The sequence below is a fragment of the Balaenoptera musculus genome, chromosome 12, assembly GCF_009873245.2.
Source record: "Balaenoptera musculus isolate JJ_BM4_2016_0621 chromosome 12, mBalMus1.pri.v3, whole genome shotgun sequence".
NCBI classification, from domain to species: domain Eukaryota; kingdom Metazoa; phylum Chordata; class Mammalia; order Artiodactyla; family Balaenopteridae; genus Balaenoptera; species Balaenoptera musculus.
In genome coordinates, this window is record NC_045796.1 from 37,139,659 (window position 1) to 37,156,134 (window position 16,476).

The 16,476-nt window shown below is 38.5% G+C and overlaps 1 long non-coding RNA gene across 1 annotated transcript in view; it reads left to right on the forward strand.

Annotated features, from left to right (window-relative positions):
* Positions 1-2,506: 2,506 nt before the first annotated feature.
* Positions 2,507-16,476, forward strand: part of LOC118905291 — a 106,558-nt gene continuing 92,588 nt past the window's right edge. Inside the window, exon 1 of the long non-coding RNA XR_005022195.1 lies at positions 2,507-2,601. This is a non-coding gene — a long non-coding RNA (uncharacterized LOC118905291). The remainder of the gene's footprint in view (positions 2,602-16,476) is intronic.

Below are 16,476 nucleotides of genomic sequence, written 5' to 3' on the forward strand. Positions count from 1 at the left end.
AACAAAAACAACCACCTTAATTGATATACAGCCTTATCTTAATTATATTATTTTACAAGTAAGTATTAAAAAATACTAGGTTCTCCGCAAAATATGTTAACTTTTTGCTTTTAGAGAGAGGCACAATTAATTCCAAAAGCACAATAATTTTCCTCTGCCTAGAAGACAAAGATACATTTATGTATTTTAGATAACAAAACCACTAGAAAAACAGGTTGAAGTTTATGAGAAACTCATAAATATTGTCCTTTTTTTCTTCCACCAGTACCCAAGATGTTATGGGGTTTTGCATGGCACAATTCGTCTATTGTTACACGCACCTGAAATTTATCATTGCACCTTTTCGGCATTGTTCATTTAGGAAAAAATCCCTATTATGAAGGAGGTTGGAAAAAAAAAATCATGTCAACAATAAGTCCATTTAGGTAACCTTTGCAGAGTTGGTGTTTTTTTTATGTCAACAAGTCTTTTGCTTTATATTCTGCCTTGGTTTCCATCATTGTTCATTTCAAAAACCTCCCCAAGTCAGATTTTTCATGAAGAATCATTTAAAACAAAACATATCTGGAATTCTACTTCTCATGACCTAGTTGTATCACAAGAGGGATCAAAGAGGTTTTGTTCTGTTTCTATAATCAGCTATTTCTTTGAGAAGGCAGATTCATAAGAGTTTGAATTATGCTTAGAAATGCATACAAGGCAAGCAGCTACATGGCATTTTAATTACCTCCCTCCACTCCAGTGGAAAAAAAACCAGGCATAAACAGATGTCTAAGTTAAATTCAGTTTGATTCTCTTAACATAGCAAATAATTGGACTGTTTGCTTTCTTCCTAGGCTTTTTCTTTTTTCCTGTCTTTAGTCTGTTTTCTCCCCAGCTCTTCCCTTTTATTTCCTAAGCATTCACCTTTTGCTAATGTTAAGAGAATTTCTACTTGACAAATTCTTTTCCTTGATAGACGCTATAGGACATAGTATTAATACTCACAAAGGGAACAGATGGCTGCCTTTGGAATCCACCAATTATAGTAGTACCTTGCTTAATCTGAATTGACTAATTAAAATCCTCAATTAACTGGAATTGATAATTCAGCATACACAACCCCTACGGTGACCTCATGATATAGTGAGCTTGCTAGTGAGTATTTAGAATTATTTTCCTGCCCTTTGTTGTGAGGACATGAAGACAAAAGGCAAGGTAATTGACTCGTTTAAGGGATTTATTAAAACTCTAAAAAGATCAAACCCTAGTACCCTAGGTTTGCTATGAAATCAGAATACATATAACCTAAGTTTCCATATTTTCAACATATACCTGTGTAACTTTAGATTAATCACTGGTACTTTGAGATTTTCCATTTTTCCATTCAATTTGATGAGCATTTATTAACCTTTCAAAATATTCAATATACTATGCTGTCAAGGCAATAAGAAAAAAAATGTTTCCAGTTACCATTGTTGTCTAAAAAAATCACTCCAAAACTAATGGCTTAAAATAACAGCAGTCACTTTATTATGATCATAGATTCTGTGTGCAGGAATTCAGGAAGGGCTTAGATGGGTGGTTACAGCATTGGGTGCCTTATATGGTTGCACTCAGATAGTGGTTGGAGTTGGAAGAGGAGGGAGCTAGAGGAGCTGAGGACTCTATTTTCCTTCAAGTAGCTTCAGGGCCTGTCATTGTGGTCTCTCTGAGTGGGATAATTTGGGCTTCCTTACAGCATGGAGGCATCGAGGCAGTTGGATTGCTTACATGACAGCTCAGAGCAAGAGGTTAAGGTAACAAGGTAGACACTGTATCACCTTTTATGACCTGGCCTTGTAAGTCATGCTGTGCCATTGCTGCTACATTTCATTGATTACAGGTGTGTCAATAGTCCCTTCAAATTCAAGGGGAAGGGAACTAGACTTCGTATCTCCTTGAGAGAGTGGTAACTTTCTAGAAAAGCCTGTAGGACTCGAATGTGGTCATTTTTGGAAAATATAATTTGTCATGATGAATGAGACTCAATATCTTTTCCAAAGAAACTCATACCCTAGTGGATAGAACACAATTCCAAAACTGTGCAATGAGGTATTCCAGGTCTCTGGAAAATTCATAGGGTAGCTGCAGTATACTTTACATTTTTGAGGGAAACAATGTGACATCTGTAAGATATCATGTGAATTACTACTATTAAGTAGCTTGGATTTAATAAGTGGAACTGTTAAGCATTTCTTTTGCCCTAGTTATGCCATGAAAAAATTACAAAGATACTAAAAGATTATAGAGGCAGAGAAAGTTTAGGAACCTCTGGGATGAAAAACAAGACATAGACATTCCAACTACAGTCTTAGCAGGCCCATAACTGACATTTGTAGGGTCCAGGGCATGATAGAAATGAAACTACTAGCTTGTTTCTTTCTTTTCCCATTACAGCATAGGATCTCCCCTTTATATCCAAGCCCTGTACCTTCTCCCCTACTGCAATAACAGCTTCTTTTTGGCCCTAGGAGTGAGCATACCAATGGCAAATCAGCTCTCTGGAGGAAGGACCAGGGTAAGAGGCCCGTGCAGAAGCAGATTCAGTGTGGATTTAAGCAAGTAATTCTGGAGTCCCAGGTATGTGATTTAGGAAAGGAGACCAGGGCTCTGGATGAGCATGCCCCACCGGGCCCACAGACCTCCAGCCCATTTGGAGGGGCGTGGCTGGAGGGCCTTCTAAAATTCAGGATCCTGGGCAAGGCTGGGACCAAAGGAAGTACTGAGACTCAGCACAGAACCCAGCATATAACTGGTCCTCAATATATATGTGATGTATAAATTAATCCAGGGCAGATTCTGATAAGTGTGATGTCAGAGGCAAATATTGGCTGCTGTGAAAACTGTAAACAAGAACCATTAATTTTGGCTAGGTATCTTGGAAAGCCTTCTGTGTGTGTTACCTTCAAGGATGAGGGATCGAAGAAGTAGGGGATGGTGGCACAGTGGTTGGGAATCCGCTTGCCAATGCAGGGAACATGGGTTCAATCCCTGGTCCAGGAAGATTCCACGTGCTGCGGAGCAACTAAGCCCGTGTCACAACTACTGAGCCTGTGCGCCGCAACTACTGAAGCCCGGGAGCCTAGAGCCTGTGCTCTGCAACAAGAGAAGCCTCTGCAATAAGCCCATGCACCCCAACGAAGAGTAGCCCCCGCTCACCGCAACTAGAGAAAGCCCGCGCGCAGCAACAAAGACCCAACACAGCCAAAAATAAGTAAAAAAAAAAAAAGAAAAGAAAAAAGAAGTAGGGGGAAGTGGGATGGGAAATCAGGAAAAGGCAGGGATTAACAAAGCTGCTAGAGGCAAGCATCAAAAGAAAACTATGTTCCCTGTCAGGGTGAATCTGGGTTTGATGGCTTCCTGAAGCATATAATAATTTGAGGGGCCTTCTTTCAAAAAACGAATACAGAATTAGGTACAAAAAACACACACAAATTACAATATAGGAAAGTTCATAAAGTCACAAATACAAAAAAAATCTGAAAAGAGCAATTTTTAAATTAACTGTATGCCACACCTCTATACTACTTTTTAAAAAATACTGTTTTGTCTGTATACTCTTTGCTTCTTTACTAAATATCAATTTTATGTTCTGTAGAGAGACAAGAAAGATATTTTAGTCTTGATTGAATATTTTTAAAAATTATTAGTTTAAAAATTTTAGCACCATCGTTGTTAGTAATGTCGTAAATTTTTACAACTGTTGTCAAATTGGGAAAACCTTTTATCATATTGTTGAACTGTGATAGACCTGCTCTCTATTTTTAATATAGTTAAAGGTTTGTTCCCTTCAAATCTAGAAATTCTGATAAATTCTGTCTCACACAATTAGCATAAACTGTGAGAAATATGGACCTTTTATAATTGTATGCACTGCTTTTTAAAATATATTCCTGACAAGAGAAAACATCTGTTTTGATAACATCTTGATGAGAACCAAATCCTCTGTTAAAATTTTACGCACTTGAGATTTGAAAGGATTTTCTATGGATTAGCTTCTGGTTCCATACATTTCAACATCATCTCTCCACCATCACATGCTGTCAGAGCTGAGCTATGAAGGAATCACCGTCTGGCCCTGAACCTTTGTGTCAGGAGGCCAGGAGAGTTGACACAGTGGGCTGTAAGGAGATTCTTAGAATCTGTACTCTATACTTGCATGGGGATAGCTGGTGACGACTTTCATGGGAGTATCTGTGAACCATATACATATATGACAATGTACTGAAACTATATGTATCCACAGCTGAATCAACCACCCCTTAATCATGTCCTCCAAAGTCACATGGCCACCCAATGTCACCTAGTAGGAGGAAGTGCTGGAGTGGAAAGAGACAGTGGCCTGAACCAATTGCTGTTAAAAAATATTTTACTTTGCACATTTTACAAAATCAGGTGCCCATGTGAACACAATGCTATGGCCCTCTCAGGACATGAGAAAGGGCCCATGCAAATTAGGCGCTTGAAGTTTAAACTTCATTCACTTAAATCCAATTCTGCTCACCATTCTCTCTATATTCACTAAAGAAGAGAAGTAGCCCAAACTGAGAAAGTGTGTTTTGTGACAGAACAGACACTGGCCTGGAATCTGGAGGACAGGAGCTTTGTCCCAACTCTCCCAGCTCTGTTCCTTTGGGCCACCCTTTAGGATTTACTCTTGTTATCTGTTAAGTTTTGGCCCTTCCTCATCTGCAAAAGGAAGTGAGAAATTGGAACTCCAGTTATGGGACCCTTTGTGGCCCCACCTGGAAGGTAAATCATATTAAATTATGCCAATTATGTACATTTTAATCCATATTGTTTCCATCAGTTAATACTGCCATTTCCATAACTCACACTAATGTCATCATTTATACAGTGATCAAGAATTTAAAAATAGTTTAACTCGACCATAGAGAGGTAGGTGTAGCACAAAGCACTCAGGAGAAGGGAGAACAAACAAGGTATCATTCTGGATACCATCACTCAAAGTACACTGGAACATTTTTTTCCAGTTTTAAAAATGTTTGTCTTTCAAGAAAATTTGCAAAAGTCACACAAGCTCCTTATAAAAACAATTCAAATGCAGAAATTTATATAGCAAAAAATAGAGATCTCATCCCCAAATTTCACTCCTGAGGAGAATTACTGCTAACAGTTTAGACAATTGTAGCCTTCCAGAAGTGGTCTATGCCCACACAGTGGTAATATGACATTTTGAAATATTAACTGAGGGTTTTTTTCCCACTGTATTTCCTGGTGGTCCTGGCCTTTCACCCATTCCATAAACTAGCACATTCTGCATTCACTGCCTCAGGGAAAAGATGACCCAACTGAATGCATTTAAAAAAGGAAGTCAACAACTTTTGAGTTGCAACATTTTGAGCCCTTGTGGGAATAGAAAAAGACTTAGGGAATAAAAAGAGATTTGGAAGAACATATGGTAAGTCAGAAGAAGCCTTAGAGCTTTCAAGACTAGATAAAAAAGCTATCAATTCTTGGGAGAAGAGAGAGATTTAGAGAGGAAGAAAGGACCTCTAGCTGCTTATGCAGCTTCATTCTGAAAATTAGAAAAAGGCCACATTTTGGTGAATGAATTACAGTAAAGTGCCTTGTTGAGCAGATCCTTCCCAAGGGCGGTGGCTTAGGTGTCTGACAACACTTTTATACAAAGACAAAAGCCGCTCCTTCTTCCAGCGGCCTTGGCCTCATGCCAAGGGTCTTGACTTTCTAGATTTCATCCCTACTCATACTCAAGCAAGTACCTTTGTGCAGTGTTCAAACCATACATCCGTATGCGGCATCCTTTTTTATGGGTTCCTGGGAAAGAAGGTCCTCTGCTCTGACTCTCCAACTCAAGTGAACTTGGTGGTGGAGAGACAGGATGCAAGCAGGTTTAGTGAATCTGAAGGTAGAGAGGTTGTGCCTGCTGTCCTGGTAGACCCTCAGGCAGGGGTGGTGTCAAGGCCCCAGGAAATGCCACTATGGTGTGTCTAGACCCATTGGACTTTAGACAGTCTCTCAGAATTTCCTACAGTATAGCATGAATGGAATGACTCTAGGGAAGGGCATGGAAGTAGCCAGGAGAGCCAGACTCAGGAAGGGGAGGATGTAGAAATGACTGGAGTGATCCTAAGATGGGTGACTGGACAGGGTGAGAATGGATCCTAGGATCCTTGATAGAGGACAAAATCAAGGACAAGATGTCTCTTCACCCATATGTGGACCCTAAATAAGCCTTCCTGGAACACAACTGCAATATCAGGAATTAATTTCTATTACCACATAAAAATAAGTTTAAAACAGAAAATAAGTTCATCGTTTTAAAAAAATTACCTTTCTTGCATATTTGAATTTGTAAATCGAGATTCGTACTTCATTAACATTGTAATGCTAATAAAATTGTATGTACACTTGACAACATATTTGGAACAATCTTCTTGATGAGCACATATTAATCAACCTCCTTAAAAAAATCCCTTCAAAGTATGGCTCAGTGTAGCATTTATCTGACCATTTGCTGGATGTTTAAGTTGTAGTTATCAGTGTTTCACTCTTATGAACAATGCAGCAGTATTTATCCTTTTACATAAACCAACTATTGTTAGCACAACCTCTGTGAACAATTTTTTTGTGTACCTAGATGCCAGGTATTGAGAGAATTACATTCCAGCTGGAAATACACACACACACACACACTCCTATCAATATGAGAAATCATGTGCTAAAATTCATGTTCAGTTCAATTTTTTTAGCACCAATATCCTTTTTTTTAAAAAAATTATTTATATTTATTTTATTTTTGGCTGTGTTGGGACTTCGTTTCTGTGCGAGGGCTTTCTCTAGTTGCGGCAAGTGGGGGCCACTCTTCATCGCGGTGCGCGGGCCTCTCACTATCGCAGCCTCTCTTGTTGCGGAGCACAGGCTCCAGACACGCAGGCTCAGTAGTTGTGGCTCACGGGCCTAGTTGCTCCGCGGCATGTGGGATCTTCCCAGACCAGGGCTCAAACCCGTGTCCCCTGCATTGGCAGGCAGATTCTCAACCACTGTGCCACCAGGGAAGCCCAGCACCAATATCCTTTTATCAAGTGAAATATTATTTTGTGGCAAGTGTATACCTTAAAGCTATGAAGTGGAGGCACTCTGCATGGGTAGAAGTAGAAGGCTAAGAGATGTTCTGCTCTGACCAACTCTCTCCACCTCAGTGCCTCACCTCTTCCCTGCCTCTGCCTCTGAGTCATTTCCAAGGTGTAGGGATGATACCTCACCCCTTTCCATGTTCAGGGGTCAGGAATACCACAGACAAGATTTAGGATGTTGGCCTGGAAAAGGCAGGTAGCTTAGGTGTCTTTTATGACTTTTTTGACTCTTGTTCTGTGATTTAATATCAACTGTTGTGAGGTTAATCGTGCTCTCCTTTGTGTTTCCATAATACTTAGTATATAATTCAATTACAGCACTTACCATATTGTCCCTTCCTGAAAATACTGTTCCAGAAGAGGAACATTTCCTTTAGCTTTAAAATCTGTAGAACTTATCCATAAAACTTGATGAGTACTAGTTTTTCCATCAAGGCTTTCTGAGTGAATGAATGAATGAGTCATACACATTTTGCACAACGACTTAAATATAGTGCAGACAAGCTTTTCTTCAAGTATATAGATACTTTTAAAAAAGTACAAATGTTCCTATTTTAGTCTCCCTTAGTCGTCTTTAGACTGACTATATAGGTGTCTAAGAGTTCCTGCTTTAGAATAGATTTATAGAAAAGGATTGGAATTGGCCCAAATGTCTCACATCATATTCTTGCAGCCACCTTTGGTAGATGACATAATGAGAGCAGCATATGTACCTATAACAACTACTACTGTGTGTGAAGGATGGATTTGGTACATGTTAAACAAAAATGGGAATATGTCTGCTTTTTACATCTGACAGGAGAATCAAAAGGCTGCCCACTCCACCCAAACTTTCAATTTTGTTACCACGATGTGTGGGTGGAGGACCCCATAGAATGCAACACAAAATGAAGTAGAGAGCATGTGATAAATACACAGTAACTAATGGAGGGATGGACCACAAGAGGATAATAGTTTTTTTTCTTATGTGTTTTTATTTTGACATAATTTCAAACTTACAGAAAAGCTGCAAGACAATTTCAAAGGATTCTCTTATACCTTTCACCTAGAGTCTCAAAAAGATAAAAACTGAAACTTGCAGACATGATGCCACTTACCCCTAATTATTTCAAGTGTATATCCTGAAATCAAGGACATTCTTTTACATAATTAAATGTAATCATCAAAATCAGGAAGTTAACATTGATACATAACTATTATTTCACATACAGTCAGATTTTTCAAATTGTCCATGTAATTACCTTTATAGAAAACAAATAAACAAAAACACAACAGCAGCAAAACAAACAAACAAAGCCCCCTGCTGAATCTCACATTGCATTCAGTTTAGTCTCCTTTAACCTGGAACAGTTCTTCAGTCTTGCTTCGTATTTTATGACACTGACATTTTAAAGTGTGTGGCCAATTATATTTTGTTCCTCACGTTCCTCAATTTGAATTTGTCTGATGTTTCCTCAGGATTAGATTCGGGGTAGGCATTTTCAGCAGGAATTCCACAGGAGTGATGCTGTGTCTTTCTTAGGGTATCATACCAGGAGGCATGTGATAGTGACATGCACCATTACTGATAACGTTTAATCATTTGGTTAAGGAGGTGTCTGCCAGATTTCTCCACCGAAAAGTTACTGCTTTTTTCATTGTAGTTAATAAATATCTTATGGGAGAAACTTTAAGGCTATGTAAATACTCTGTTACTCATCAAATTCACACATACTAGTTTAGTACCCATTAATGATTCTTGCCTGAATCAATTATTTCAATGATGGTTGTTAATGGTGACTTTCCAAGTCCATCATTTCTTCTATATTCATTAGTTGGTTTTGTACTGTAAGGAAGAACTTTCTCTTCATATGTATTTGTGTATGAATAGGACTATGGACTCATGGGTTCTTATTTCATTCAATGGATTATAATAAGTTACTGTTATTATTATTTCGATGCTCAAATTTCCAGATTTTGACTAGTGGGAAGTTCTTCGAGCTGGCTTCTTTGTCCTTTTGGTATGCCTCCACCATTCTTTGAAGCACGTCCTTATTTTCTGCCACAAAAAGATTTTCCAGACTCAATTTGTCCTTTCCGTGCCCCAGACTTGTTTTGTTTTGGGAATGGAGAATGGGTGTCACTGCTTCTAGGTCTTCTGAGTAGACAGAGCTGGGAAAAGCCACAGGAATCATTTAGACCTTCCTTCTTTCCACATTTGTAACTTTGTCAGTGAGAAATCGGGCTCCCACTGACCACTGTATATTTACTTATTTGCTTAATCCTAGAATATACGAAAATAGTTTCATACCTTTATGTCAGTGATAGAAAGAAACCCTTGCTGACTGCACTTCAATAATTGTTAACACTTTTTGTCTTTAGCCTGAAGGTATATAGTCCAACTATTCCACTTAAAAGTTACTTGAGTTAGTTTTCTCCCCCGTCCCCCAACTGGTTCATTTGTTTGTTTCTGTTTGTATTCCGTTTTAGTTTCTGCCCATCCTTGTTTTCTTGAGTATATGAAGAAGCATTCACATGAATCCACAAGTCAGGATTGTATAAAAAGTGGTATAATTTCCTACTATTCCTTTTATTATTTTCAGCAATATCATTAGTTTCTATTTTGTCCTGTGTTTCTTTATGTGCAGATGAGTAGTTATATGTGTATTTTCTAAATTTCTCCTCTCTCTTACACAAAAATAACTTACTATAAATATGCTTCTCTTTTTTCATTTAACAATATATCCTGGAGAGCACTCCATATTGGTTCCATAAAGATCTTACTCATTCTTTCTTACAGTTGCCTAGTACTCCATTGTGTGGATGCATCATTGTTTATACAACTGCTCTCTTGTAAATGGGCATTTAAGGCTGTTTCCAATATTTAACAATTATAAACAATACTGCAATGAATAATCTGAGTAATATTGTACAGATATATTTTTATAATTTTGGAGGTGTATTTTCAGGGTAAATTCCTAGAAGTGGTATTGCTGGGTCAAAAGGTAGACACACATGTAATTTTTTTAGATATTGCAAATCCCTGTCCATAAAGGTTTTGTACACACCCATTAGCAATGTATGAGAGTGCCTGTTTTAAATTTTTGCCATATGCTGGATGAGAAATATAATTGCACTATAATTTGAATTGACATTTATTTATCTTACCATGACTTAGGTTGATTATATTTTAATATTTTTATGGGCCATTTGTGTATTTCTTTTGTTGAATTGTCTGTGTTTTCTGGGGACAATATTTAGTTGTCCCATAGAATAAATGGAGTAAGTGAAATAAACATGCTCATTTAAAACAGTTTTTGAGAGAGTAACCAACTTTATATTCAGAGGATTGTTGGTTTCCTCATCTGTAATCCATTGTCTACCACTGACAGGACTCTCCCTAAGCTATCTCAGAGAGAGGGGAACCTACCTTGTTTAAAAGGATATCCAAAGCGGGAAGTTCCATTAACAACTAGAGACATTGTTCTGATGCTTGCAATTGAGTTTGGGAAGTCAGGGAAGAAAGAATGAAAATAAAAGCTGGTTTTTCCACTTAGTAGGGTGGTTGAATTAGCTGACCTTTAAGGTTCTTTTCCACCCTGAGTTTTATGATTCCATGAATCATTCCTCTGACTCAGGCAAAGTTAACGATGAAATGGCTGGGGAGGTGTAGGGGTCAGAGGTGACCTGGAGAGGTGGTAGGTGGGTGAGAACAAGGGGAAGAAGGGAGAGATTTTAAATGAGAATACAGAGTTAAGAAATAAATAATTTTTTTTCTTCTTTCAAAACCTGGTACCAGAAGGAGGAGCAAAAATGTCCATTGGTAGAAAGGAATATTGAGTGGATAGGGAACGGCAGGGGGGTGATAGTGTGGTTGTAGTAGGGGATGGATTCAGAGAGCTGGACAGGATTTTAAGGATGAGTTGCATGACAAAAGTGTCATCAGCCACTGTGCCACAGGGAGAATAAAGCAGTTATGGGGGTGCACAAAGCCCTTAGAGTGATTTTTCCTTCTTCCAATTCCAACTGCTTTGTACTTACATATATTTAAAAAAAACTGCTTTGGATGAAACAAACTAAGGTAAAACCTATAACATTTTCTGAATAGAAATAAATGCACTGCATTTTGAAAAACTATTTCAGATTTTAAGGCCTTACTTAGAGGAGAGACATTAAGGGAGAAGTGAAAATCTTCTATACATCAAGGTATTTGTAAGAAAAGTTTGAAAGTATCTTGAGGTAACAATGTTATTTAGCTATTCAATTGTAGAAGATATTTTCCTTCAGTTGACCAAGGAGAGGTTGAGTTTGCAAATCATTGTATATGAAAGTAGACATGCCATTTTCATTTTGTCTTAAAAAAATATTTGAAATAATGATATACAAAGGAGAAGAAAGCCTGGAGAATGACTTCGGTGACTATGGCACCATGGTCACTTAAAATGGGTATATAATGTTTGCTTATTATAGCAATGATGATGTTGATAATGATGATGGTTATTATGATAGTGATAATTAATGAAAAGACTCACTGGAAAGCTTGAGCTTCTTTTTTGCTGGTATGATGGAATCTTTCTATCACCACAGGGTTGAAAAAAATCTGAGAGTGGAAATTCATGTGCAAGCAGCACCAAGGTAGCATAAATAAGGAAATGATGTTCCCTTTTAAATGACCTCCGTGGTTCCCTTGTTCTTCTGTGTTGGTTTCACTTTGCTCAACTTCTGAATGATTGAGCTGCAGAAGGCAAGTCCTTAGTGCTCTTTGATCAGTGCTCTCATGCTTTTTCTCTCTCTCCTCCTATGAGAATGTGCTTTCAGGACTTTCTTTACACTAGGATATATGTGTCCAATAAGTTTAACATGCTATTTACCTCATGAGTATTTATAAGAGCAGAAGCACTAAGAAAAAGGAATAAACCTCTGATTGTAGAATCTCAGTCACCAGCTACTGGGAACATTTTTGAGCAGATAGGAATCTCTAAAAATGCTCCTTAACTCATACCACTTTATCCATCCATTCATTTCTCAAATATTTATTAGACACATAATGGGTGTGTTGCAGGTTGTGTTCTCTGGAAGCATCTGGAGTCCAAGATATTTATTAGGCATCAACACCTATGAAAAGAATGGGACAGAAGCAGAATTGGGCCAAGAGAGAAGTCAAATTGCAAAGTAGAACTGACAAGATCTCAGCTCATTGAGCAGGGAGCTCCGAAGTCAGATTGCCCATTAAAGTTGTCTCAAATCAGCTTCAGGCCTTTATCCTCCAACACCACTCTCCTCTCCTTGCTCAGTTACTGGATGCAGGCTTCCGGAAAAGGCATGATTTCAGGTGAGGCAATTATCTACAGCTGAGGCCAACCTTGCTGGAGCTAACAGCTGGAGGCTGACCCCACTCTCAGCAGCTGGGCAGCAAGTCTTTCCTTGAAGGGGCATCTGGGAGGCACATCTCTGTGCCAGACCCTGGGCTAAGTGCAGGGAACAAGTAGGTAAGGAAGACACAGTCCCTTTGCTCGAGGAGAAATAATTCCACCTGATCTATCGATGGTTATCTCTGACTAATTTTTTTTCTTAATAATTCTTGATTGCCCAAAGCCCTGGATGAGGAGCTTTCCTATTCATGGGCAAACAGTAATGGTGTATTGAAAATAGCACAGAGAGACCTGGGTTAGCCCTTGGAGAAGTCACGTTTCCTGAGTCTTCGTTTATTTATCTATGTGGTGAATATCACAGTATCCTTTAGAGAGAGTTCTAGAAATTAGACAAGGTATTTATACATTTCCTAGCCAAGAGTTCTAATACTTAGTAAGTGCTCAGTAAATGGTAACTGTTATTACTACCCTCCTCATCCTCGTTGGATTGATGGCTACCACCATCAGTCAGCCTTCTCTATAAATCCACTATGATGGGCTTGAGTCATCTTTTCTGTCCTTCATTTTGACCATGACGTATCTTCTCAAATACGTCTGAGTCCTCACATCCTATTTCAAAGCTCTTTAGCTCTCTGATTCTTATGAGTTTACTAACGTCTATTTCCCCCACCCCTGCTACTTATATTTGCTCCTTTCTAGGAAAAATTTCCTTAATGCTTCTACTCCATCCTTAAGTTTTATCTCCTTGGCTACAACTCATGTCTAGAAAGCTTGTACCCTTTAAGTTCAGCAGACATTCTTACACATTAAAACATTCTATATTTTTCATAAATTTCTGCAAGATGACTGGAAAAGAGCAGCAAATTCTCACTGACACACATCCTTCATGATTCCTTTTTTAATCCTATTATCAACTATATCTTACTGCATATGTTTTCTACTTGGCTTACATGCAGCATTCATAAAAATTCATTACCTGGGTAAAGCTAGAAGTGATCGTAGAAAATTTTGGCCTCATCTCTCTCATTTAGAAGATGGGGAAATTGTTCCTAGAGAAGTTAAGTTGCTCATATTCACACAGCTAGTTAAGCAGACACTAGAATTCTGATGATTAAAGTTGTTTAACTCTATGCTTCTGTCTATTCTTTATTTTCTGTGCCAATAACGCCATCTTAAGTTTATATCCCTAAGGTATAAATAAATGAGTCAACATAGTCAGCAGAGAATTACTCTTTAAGAGCTTAATAAACACATGAGGGAAGATGATTCTCACTTACCTTTTGTTTTCTCAATTAGTCATCCCAGAATGAGGGGAGATGGGCCAGTCTTGAACAGTAAGCTAGCTGTCTTTGTCTCCATCTTCCCTTCTCCCCTCTCCATACACCTCTGCCAGGAACCCTACAATGTTAGCTAGGCTGTCTCTGTCAGGTGATGCTTTGGGAAGAATTGAGGTCCTTTGCTTACCTTCAGGTTCTGACCGTCCTGCAATCCTGGATCTCAGATATCAGTTTCCTGAGACCTTTTAAGATGAGGGCAGGACCCTATACTGCAAGTCTCAGAGTAGATATGAGAATCTATAGGTCCAACAAGTGCTCTTAAAGGTGAGCTGCTCAGAGGAATGCACATTTCGCCTGGAATAGAGAAAGGGAAATCATTCCAGTGGTATGTTCATGAGGAGGTTTTGTTGGCGGTTGGATGGACACATTTTAAACACGTGAATAATCCCTGGAAAACAACTCATGGAACTAGTGACTTCAGGGGCTGTGGGGTTTTCCCTTTGTTCAAGTTCTGGGTCATGGTGTTCTTTGCTGACAGTTCAGTGTATATTCAGAAAAATTCAGTTTGGCTTGGACCAATTCCAAACCACAGACCTCCTTTGCATTCCTGCCCTCTCTACTGTGTCCTTTGTGGGATTTGTAGAGGAGGACAACACAGTCTGGAGAAAAAAAAGATTTTATATTTATTAATTATAATTATAAATTTGTCAAGTTGGGAAGTTTATCTTTAAGTCAAAAGTTAGATCTCAAAGACCACGTGAGAAATTACAGATTATCTCAGGTGTTTCTGAAAGATGCAATTTAGGTTTACAGAGCTCCCTCTGAGTAACTCAACAGGTGTCACATGGGGTATCCTTTCAACACAATGGCTGTTTGGGAAATTTTTTTCTTTAATTTTTGGAGTCATAGGTTCAGCAAACATACCTTTTCCATTTTTTTTTTTTTAAACATCTTTATTGGAGTATAATTGCTTTACAATGGTGTGTTAGTTTCTGCTCTACAACAAAGCGAATCAGTTATACATATACATATGTTCCCATATCTCTTCCCTCTTGCATCTCCCTCCCTCCCACCCTCCCTATCCCACCCCTCTAGGTGGTCACAAAGCACAGAGCTGATCTCTCTGTGCTATGCGGCTGCTTCCCACTAGCTATCTATTTTACATTTGGTAGTGTATATATGTCCATGACACTCTCTCACCCTGTCACATCTCACCCCTCCCGCTCCCAATATCCCCAAGTCCATTCTCTAGTAGGTCTGTGTCTTTATTCCCATCTTGCCACTAGGTTCTTCATGACCTTTTTTTTTTTTTTCCTTAGATTCCATATATATGTGTTAGCATACTGTATTTGTTTTTCTCTTTCTGACTTACTTCACTCTGTATGACAGACTCTAACTCCATCCACCTCATTACAAATACCTCCATTTCATTTCTTTTTATGGCTGAGTAATATTCCATTGTATATATGTGCCACATCTTCTTTATCCATTCATCCGATGATGGACACTTAGGTTGCTTCCATGTCCTGGCTATTGTAAATAGAGCTGCAATGAACATTTTGGTACATGACTCTTTTTGAATTATGGTTTTCTCAGGGTATATGCCCAGTAGTGGGATTGCTGGGTCATATGGTAGTTCTATTTTTAGTTTTTTAAGGAACCTCCATACTGTTCTCCATAGTGGCTGTATCAATTTACATTCCCACCAACAGTGCAAGTCGTATGGTAGTTCTATTTTTAGTTTTTTAAGGAACCTCCATACTGTTCTCCATAGTGGCTGTATCAATTTACATTCCCACCAACAGTGCAAGAGGGTTCCCTTTTCTCCACACCCTCTCCAGCATTTATTGTTTCTAGATTTTTTGATGATGGCCATTCTGACGGGTGTGAGATGATACCTCATTGTAGTTTTGATTTGCATTTCTCTAATGATTAAGGATGTTGAGCATTCTTTCATGTGTCTGTTGGCCATCTGTATATCTTCTTTGGAGAAATGTCTGTTTAGGTCTTCTGCCCATTTTTGGATTGGGTTGTTTGTTTTTTTGTTATTGAGCTGCATGAGCTGCTTGTAAATCTTGGAGATTAATCCTTTGTTAGTTGCTTCATTTGCAAATATTTTCTCCCATTCTGAGGGTTGTCTTTTGGTCTTGTTTATGGTTTCCTTGGCTGTGCAAAAGCTTTTAAGTTTCAGTAGGTCCCATTTGTTTATTTGTGTTTTTATTTCCATTTCTCTAGGAGCTGGGTCAAAAAGGATCTTATTGCAATTTATGTCATAGAGTATTCTGCCTATGTTTTCCTCTAAGAGTTTGATAGTGTCTGCCTTTACACTTAGCTCTTTAATCCATTTTGAGTTTATTTTTGTGTATGGTGTCAGGGAGTGTTCTAATTTCATACTTTTACATGTACCTGTCCAATTTTCCCAGCACCACTTATTGAAGAGACTGTCTTTTCTCCACTGTATATGCTTGCCTCCTTTATCAAAGATAAGGTGACCATATGTGCGTGGGTTTATCTCTGGGCTTTCTATCCTGTTCCATTGATCTATATTTCTTGTTTTTGTGCCAGTACCAAACTGTCTTGATTACGGTAGCTTTGTAATATAGTCTGAAGTCAGGGAGCCTGATTCCTCCAGCTCCATTTTTTGTTCTCAAGATTGCTTTGGCTATTCGGGGTCTTTTGTGTCTCCATACAATTTGTGAAATTTTTTGT